The following is an 8,198-nucleotide window of genomic DNA, read 5'->3' on the forward strand; positions in this document are numbered from 1 at the left end:
CCCTTCCTACTACCTTCCCAGCCTCTAGTAGCCATTCATCTACTCTCTATCTTCATGAGTTTAATTGTTTTGATTTTTTTAGATCCCACAAGTAAGTGAGAACATGTGAAGTCTGTCTTCTGTGCCTGACTTTTTTCACTTAACATAATGACCTCCAGTTCCATCCATGTTGTTGCAAATGACATCTCATTCTTTTTACAGCTGAACAGTACTCCATTATGTATATGTACCACATTTTCTTTATCCATTTATCTGCTGATGGACACTTAGGTTGTTTCCAAATCTTGGCTATTATGAATAGTTCTGCAACAAACATGGGAGTGCAGATATCTCTTTGATATACCGATTACCTTTCTTTGGGGTAAATACGTTGCAGTGGGATTGCTGGATGATACGGTAGCTCTATTTGAGGAATCTCCAAACTGTTCTCCATAGTGTTTTTACTAATTTACGTTCCCACCAAGAACATATGAGGGTTCCCTTTTCACCACATTCTCTCCAGCATTTGTTATTGCCTGTCTTTTGGATAAAAGTCATTTTAACAAGGTGAGACAATATTCCCTTGTAGTTTTGATTTGCATTTCTCTGGTGATCAATGATGTTGAGCACCTTTTCATATGCCTGTTTGCCATGGTATGTTTGAGAAATTTCTATTCAAATCTCTTGCAGAATTGCCACATTTAAACCCAAACTGACTTTCTCAACCATGTATTCCGCTGGAGCTGGGCCTTGGTCATCTGGTTCTCTTTTTAAATTTCTTTTTCAGTATCCAGGTCATCCTTCAATGACACCTGCTACTGAAATTTTACAGAGCGCATAAACAGTTCAGCAAACATCACAGGTAGCTGAAAATGCTGGGTATAGCTTCATGTAAACACAGTAATGTTCAGTCAGACTGGTTGCAGTCAAGGAATCCAAACATGAAACAAAGTCTAAGAGTCCTGGCAGGAAATTTCCATGTCTTCTGTGAGAATAAGTTTGGCAGTATCATACTCAGAAAAAGGTATACAGCCACAACTAGGGGTACACTTAAAAGAAACCTGGGGTATCATCAAGTAATTCTGGCTATAGGACCTGGGGATCCCACCATACTTGACAGTGCAGTTAACAATCTGCACACATTTCCAGGCTCCTTGGCGATGTATATTCAAATTGCTAGGTCTTGTTTTGGGTCCATATCCCAAATTGTGGATGGCACTGGCCCTTAACTGGGGAGACATGTCTGATGAGCTTATTGATTCCACTAATTTTCCCCCAAAGGGTCTTTATCCATGGCCATTTACATAGTGCAAGAACAGAAAGTGTGTGTCTTTGGCATTCTGCTGATAATGCTTATCCCAAAAGAGTCTAAGAATTAATCATCTAGTTTTTGGCCACCAGCCACCAGTCCACACTGCCAGGACATTGGCTGCTGCCAATGAGTCAGTAAAAAATGTAAAAAGGAGCATTTTCAGGCTTGTTTTCCATGGCAAGCACCACAAGCCAGAACTTCACTCATTGAGCAGAATTGCCTTTCCATGTACAATTATTGTAAATCCCTTTGGGGTTACACAGCAGCACTGACCACATAACCCATGGGTGTTTAAATTAGTTGATAAGTCTATGAACCAGGCTCAGGCACCTATAAGAAACATGGCGTACTGAAGCCATCAAGATCAAGAAGTCCCAGTCCATCTAAGACAGCCACACATGGAGTGACTGGACACATTTTCTGCAGGTCTAAGACACCATTAATGCCCAGATTGCTTGTCACCTTGGTATAATGCTTACACTTAACAAGGATGCTCATTGGGCAAGACCTAATTTATGAGATTTTTCTTTGACCCTTTCTTGAAAGGGATGCCAGGAGGTCACAACCACTACTCTTGGTTTATTACTCTACTGATATCCACCAGCACCAGGAACAAGCCAATATTAGTCCCTGAAATGGGATCCAGGCAGTGGTGGTGTCAGGGAAGCAGCATAAGCAAAAACTATGCTGAGGAAACAGTGGTACTCAGGCATTACTTCTTGAAAGGGCCATAGCCCTGCACCTTAGGATACAGGACTGTTCAAAACGTCTAAATGACTAAATAAACATACATGATGGTATGTTTAAGGGTGCAGTGAGTGAAGATGCTTTGAATCGGACACATCTTGAAAAGTTTGTATTGAACAGGATGTTGAAAGCAACACAACCTCTCAAGGCCATTTGAGGGTTTGTTCCCCAGGGCAAGCATCACAGCCCAGAATAACACTCGTTGAGCAGAATGAGTCCTTCATCTAGTCCCCCTGTACATCTAGACACACTATAAGCACATTTTTTGGGGCTGTACAGCTGCATTGGCCCACATATCCCAATAGCCTTTAACATAATTGATAAGTCAATGAAACAGACCTAGGCATACACAAAAATAACTTGAGGTACTGAAGCCAACAAGTAGCCCAAGTAAACGTCCCAAACCCTACATCTAAGGCATCCATAGCTGAGAAAAGACTGGAAACATTTTCTGTAGTTCTGAGACACCAACAATGCCCAGTTTATTATTTCCTTAATATACCACTTCCATTTAAACAAGGATGCTCATAGGCAAGAATGAATTCATGGGATTTTCATTTGACCTTTCATTGAAAGGGATGCCAGGATGGAACAACCCCTACCCTTGGTTTGCTGCTCTACTGACATCCACCAACACCAGGATCAAGCCAATATTCATCCCTGAAATAAGGTATAGGCAGTAGCAAGGTCAGAGAAGCACCATGAACAAAACCACAAACCTTTATTGGATGTTACACTAATGACATAGTTTAAGGAATACTCTTAGTATCTCCAGTGGCATTAACAGACTATAAGCCTGTTTCAGAAACGTATGAATTTAAACATGAAGGGTGAATGGGGAAAAAAATCTCAGTGGATGTCATTTCCTTATTTGGATGATTGTTCCTTGATATTTGACAGGTTTAATCTTTCAGAGCCTATTACTCAAGATTTTACCCTCTCTCTAAGGACAACAATATGCTGTCCTTGGCACTTCCAATCCAAATAATGTCATCTGTGTAATGGTACCAGAATACTTCCAGTGAGGTTTCAGTCTTTTCTAAGTCTCAGCCTATCCACTGGTGATAAAGTGTGGGTCTCATTGCCTTGTCATTTTAACATATAATGTAATCCAACCATTTAAGGAAAATAGACTCTAATCATATTAATTCAGCAGGATTCGAAGGAAGTACTAGCATATCCACTACTGCATACAAGGTCCTTTAGGATGCACAATAGACTCCTAGTTTGTTATGATACCTGGAAAATTATTGAGTAAGAAGACAGTTGCCACATTAAACTAGTTATGATCCACACTGAGGTGTCAATTGACCCTGACTATTTTCACAGGCCAACTGTGGCTATTGTAGGATGGTGTATCTTCTTTAAGTGCATATGCTTCTATTAGTCCCTCACTTCTTTGCTGACACTGCCATGCTGACCTTGGGTAACCTAGTAAGATATAGGTTGTCCACTCATCCTACTAACACTGTTCTAATGGTTACATTTCCCTTGTGGGTATATCCATTACAATCAATAGAATATTTACATGCACTTAACAAAACTTCCCACAATACACTCAGCAGTATCAGTTATATTTATGTATCTGTATTGGTCCTCTGTATTTTGGGGGCTGGCTAGCAAGTGAACTGCTCCCCTACAGAGGTAAGGTTAATGTTCTTCATGTTGACACATAGACCCTGAGAAAGGAAATGTTTCAAGCTTTTTCTTTACTCTAAAAGGGGAAGGGTAAAGTTTAATTCTACCTTGCTTCAAGCAAATGACAAAGACCTCCAAAAAAGCTTGTTTTACGTCTCCTGCAGTTTGTAAACACAAGGATTAGTATCTGGCTCACGCAATGAACTTAAAAATCTGGGACTGAAGCTGCCCCTTTCAGAAGGTACAATAAAATATCTGGTTTTAGAGTGAGCTGCATTTCTACCATATGCAGATTACTGTGTTTTCCAAAGTCATTATGTGCTTGCTACCATGATGAGTGGCCTGAGATTGTATTAAAATTAAACCATTCAAGGAGTCCTTGGAATGAAAAGAGGGAGCCCCAAAAGGAGGATCACAAAATTCTAGGACATAGGTTACATTTAGTGACCAGTGAAAGAAAAGGCACATTCCTGAAATCCTGTATTGAATGAGATGTCTAACACGCACAATATCAAATAAGTAATTTGGCAGAGGCTATCTTTTGGAGAGAGGGTCTTTACGAAATAACCAAATTAAAATGAAGTCATTATCATGGTCCTAATCCAATATGACTGGAATAAGAAGAGGAAATTTGGACACAGATACATCTGCAGGGAGAATGTCACATGAAGACAAAGGTGGCCACCTACAAGCAAAGAAGAGAGTCCTGGAAAAGACTCTTTCCTCGCATACCCCAGAAGAAACAATCCATGCAAACACCATGACTTCTCACTCTGAGCCTCCAAAACTGTAAGACAACAAATTTCAGTTTCTTAACCACCAAGTTTGTGGTACTTACCTATGGCAATCCTAGTGAACAATTACAGGATCCAGAGGCAAAGACAAAAAAAGTCAAATATTTCCATATTCTAAAGTGAGGTGCTAAGCCAGCTTGAAAAGTAATGGACCCAAACGGGATCTGCTGCCATTAGCACATCACCCACGTTGGGTGAAGGGTGGAGAAGTACACAATGAAGATGATCCTCCAAGTACAGCAAGAAGGCTACTAAAAAGGCATACCTGAAATTAGTCACATACATGGCAGGATCTGCATGTACCCTGACAACTCAGAAAAGGATGAGATGAAAGGATACTGGGTTACATGCACAGTATAACCCATTGGTATTCCTGGATTTTTCCCAGTCACACTACTTTTATCTCTTCTTTCCCCTTTGCCTTCTACTTTCCCTCTTTTTTTCCCAACCCTTCCAAGATCCCATTCATCATGCTGAGGGATAGCTACAAACAATGCAGAGATTCTCTAACTGAAGATAGGTATCCAATAATTCAAGTACACATTCCTATGGGTGGCTGGACAAGGTAATCCTAATGGAATGCATTTCAACATACTCATCATCCATATGTATGGTTTCCTAAATTAGATGCATCCAAAATGAACATAGAGCAGATCTAGAATGCTCTCCCATCCTTTCACAGTCCATTTGTCCTATTTCAACCATCAGGATCTGATCTCTTTTCCCAAAAGCACTGTTACATTACCAGGCTCCAGAAAAGAAGGTTAAAATCCAAGGAGTAGATCTCTCAAAAACATATGGCACCCTGACCTCCTAGTCTCCACAGCAGCTTGGAATGGGGTCAACATGGACATGGGGCCTCCAGAGCTTCCACCAGCACCTCAGGGAACTTTGGGCTTATGCTTCATACCTTGTCTGCAGCTCTGATGTTGTAATCCAAATGGAAGAAAGAGTACATATGTAAGGAGCTCATTTTTGCTAAAATGAAGGGTTATGCACACTGGGTATAGCAACTGAATCGGCACCTGAAGTTGGAAAAGGCAACAGACAAAACCTGCCAAGTCTTTTAAGGGTCCAATGATAAGAGAAAAGAGGCCTCCAGAGAATATCCACTAAATGTAAATTCTCCAGATTGAAAGTTGAAGGATAATTTTTTAGTGGAAATAATACAACATTAACAATTCCCTCTGAGAACAAAAAGAAGGCTTTGCCCCAGAGAGAATAGAAGGCCATTATATTTTATATATATGGCAGGATCTGCAGGCACCCCACCAATTAGAATGATGGTATGAAGGAACACAGGCTTCCCTCACTTTTAAATAAGTAAACTGAATAAATTAATCCACCCAATTACCTAATAAGAACGTAGAGAGTAGGCCAGGCACTGTGGATCACGCCTGTAATCCCAGCACTTTGGGAGACCAAGGCAGGCAAATCACCTGAGGTCAGGAGTTCAAGACCAGCCTGGCCAATGTGGTGAAACTCCGTCTCTACTAAAAATAGAAAACTTAGCCAGGACTAGCATACCACTACAGGTGGATATGTTAGTGCTGTAGTCCTAGCTACTCAGGAGGCTGAGGCAGGAGAATCACTTAAACCTGGGAGGTAGAGGTCATAATGACCCAAGCTGGTGCCACTGCACTTCAGTATGAGCAACAGAGCAAGACTCCATCTAAAAAGAAAAAAAAAAGGGTAAAGAGTGAAGATGCTGTGGATCAGACACATCCCTGAAAGCCTTCCTTAAACAGGATACTGAAAGCAATATATGTTAGAATATAAGAGTTTGGCCAGAGGGTACAAAAGACAAAATAATACATTCCCAGTACCCTAAATTTTAAACCATGGTTCTCAGCTATCTTAACAAAACCTTGACCAAAAATGGTTAAGCAGACATTAGCCCATCACCTACCTCTGGGATATAAAACATCTGGGTAGAAGAAGGAAGAGGGAGATTCTGGAAGGTGTGGACAATGAGATATGCATTTCTATCCCATCCTGACTCCAGGCATCCTCAACCCCTCCTCCACCTCATAATTAAACATTCTATTTAAATGGGAAGTACTGGCTGGGGAAATGCCACATTTAGAGCCCAAATTTGCCTTCTTAGCCTATGCTCCACTGGGACCTTAGTCTGGTTTGTACTCCTATTTTATTCAGTCTCTTCTGTAAGAATCCAGGCCATTTCTCAATGGTTCCTGATGTTGGCGACTGATATGGCACATGGTTGCATCCACCAGAAGTCCCATGAAGCCTCTCACTTCTGGGTAACTTTTCCTCTGAAAGTGTCAGCATTGTCTCATTGAATGTGGTTGCTGAATACAAATATAAGACACAGTCCAAATAAGAATTCTGGCATGTTGCTTACCCTTGCTATGGAAATGAGGATGTCAATGCCATTCTTCATAAAGGTACCTACTGCATCCTTGGCCAGCAGTATCCTTGAAAGAAGGTTAGGGTACCAAGTCTGGTATTTCTGCCTACCTGAAGAGGAGATTCCCCCCTCCACCAGATTGTATAGCCAACGTCTTAGGCACATTCTCCAGGTTTCCTTGGCCTCATGGGTTGGAATCAGTAGGTGTTGTTTTGGTGCCAGATCATGAATCGAAGTTGGATTCTCATGCTTTGTTGCATACTTTATCCAGATTGTTTGGTACTAACCTGGCCAGAACATGTCTGATCAGCTTGTTGATTCCATTGAATTTCATTCTCAAAAGCTCTTTATCCATGGACATCACATGGTGAATGAGTAGGAGTTGTGTGTCTTATGATATTGGTTGATAGCATTTTCTAAGCCTGAGTCTTGAGCAGGCTTCCTGCAACCAAGCAACAGTCTACACTTTCGCCATATGGACACATGCCTAGGAATTAATCAAAAGGTAAGAAGGTGCATTTTGGGAAGTGATTTCCAGGGCAAGCACCACAGCCTGTAACTCCAACTACTGAGAATAATGTCCCTTTTCACACATAGATGCAAGCAGTTTTCCTGGGGGTTGTACAGCTTCCACACCTCACAAGCCCTTCTGTCCTAAACTTAGCTGTTAAGTCCATAAATCACACCCAGGCATCCTTGGGACCCTGGGTGTACCAAAGCCACCAAGAAGGCCAAGGTGCTGGCCACAGTTCCTGTACCTGAGACAGCCACATCTGGAGAGCAACTGGACGCTTTTTCTTATACCTCTGAGAAACCATTAATGCGTGGTTTATGCATTCCTTTGACATACCACTTTCACTTATAAATGGATATTCCTTGGGTAATATCTACTTTGTTGGTGTTCACATATGTACCCTTGTGTGATAGAAAACTCAAGCCATATTACACCTGATCTTGCTTCATTACTTGCTCAATGTACAATAACACCCACTAACAAATCTCTCAAATGGGGCACATGAGGTGGTGGTTTCAGTCATACATTAAGAACAAAACCCGGCCAGGCATGGTGGCTCATGCCTGTAATCCCAGCACTTTGGGAGGTCGAGGCAGGTGGATCACCTGAGGTCAGGAGTTTGAGACAAACCTGGCTAACACAGTGAAACTCCGTCTCTACTGAAAATACAAAAAATTAGCTGGGTGTGGTGGCAGGCACCTGTAGTCCCAGCTACTCGGGAGGCTGAGGCAGGAGAATGGTGTGAACCTGGGAGGCGGAGCTTGCAATGAGCTGAGATCACACCACTGCACTCCAGCCTGGGCAACAGAGAGAGACTCCGTCTCAAACAAAACAAAACAAAAA

Source organism: Rhinopithecus bieti, unplaced genomic scaffold (assembly GCF_001698545.2).
Source record: "Rhinopithecus bieti isolate Rb0 unplaced genomic scaffold, ASM169854v2 scaffold_35881, whole genome shotgun sequence".
NCBI lineage: Eukaryota > Metazoa > Chordata > Mammalia > Primates > Cercopithecidae > Rhinopithecus > Rhinopithecus bieti.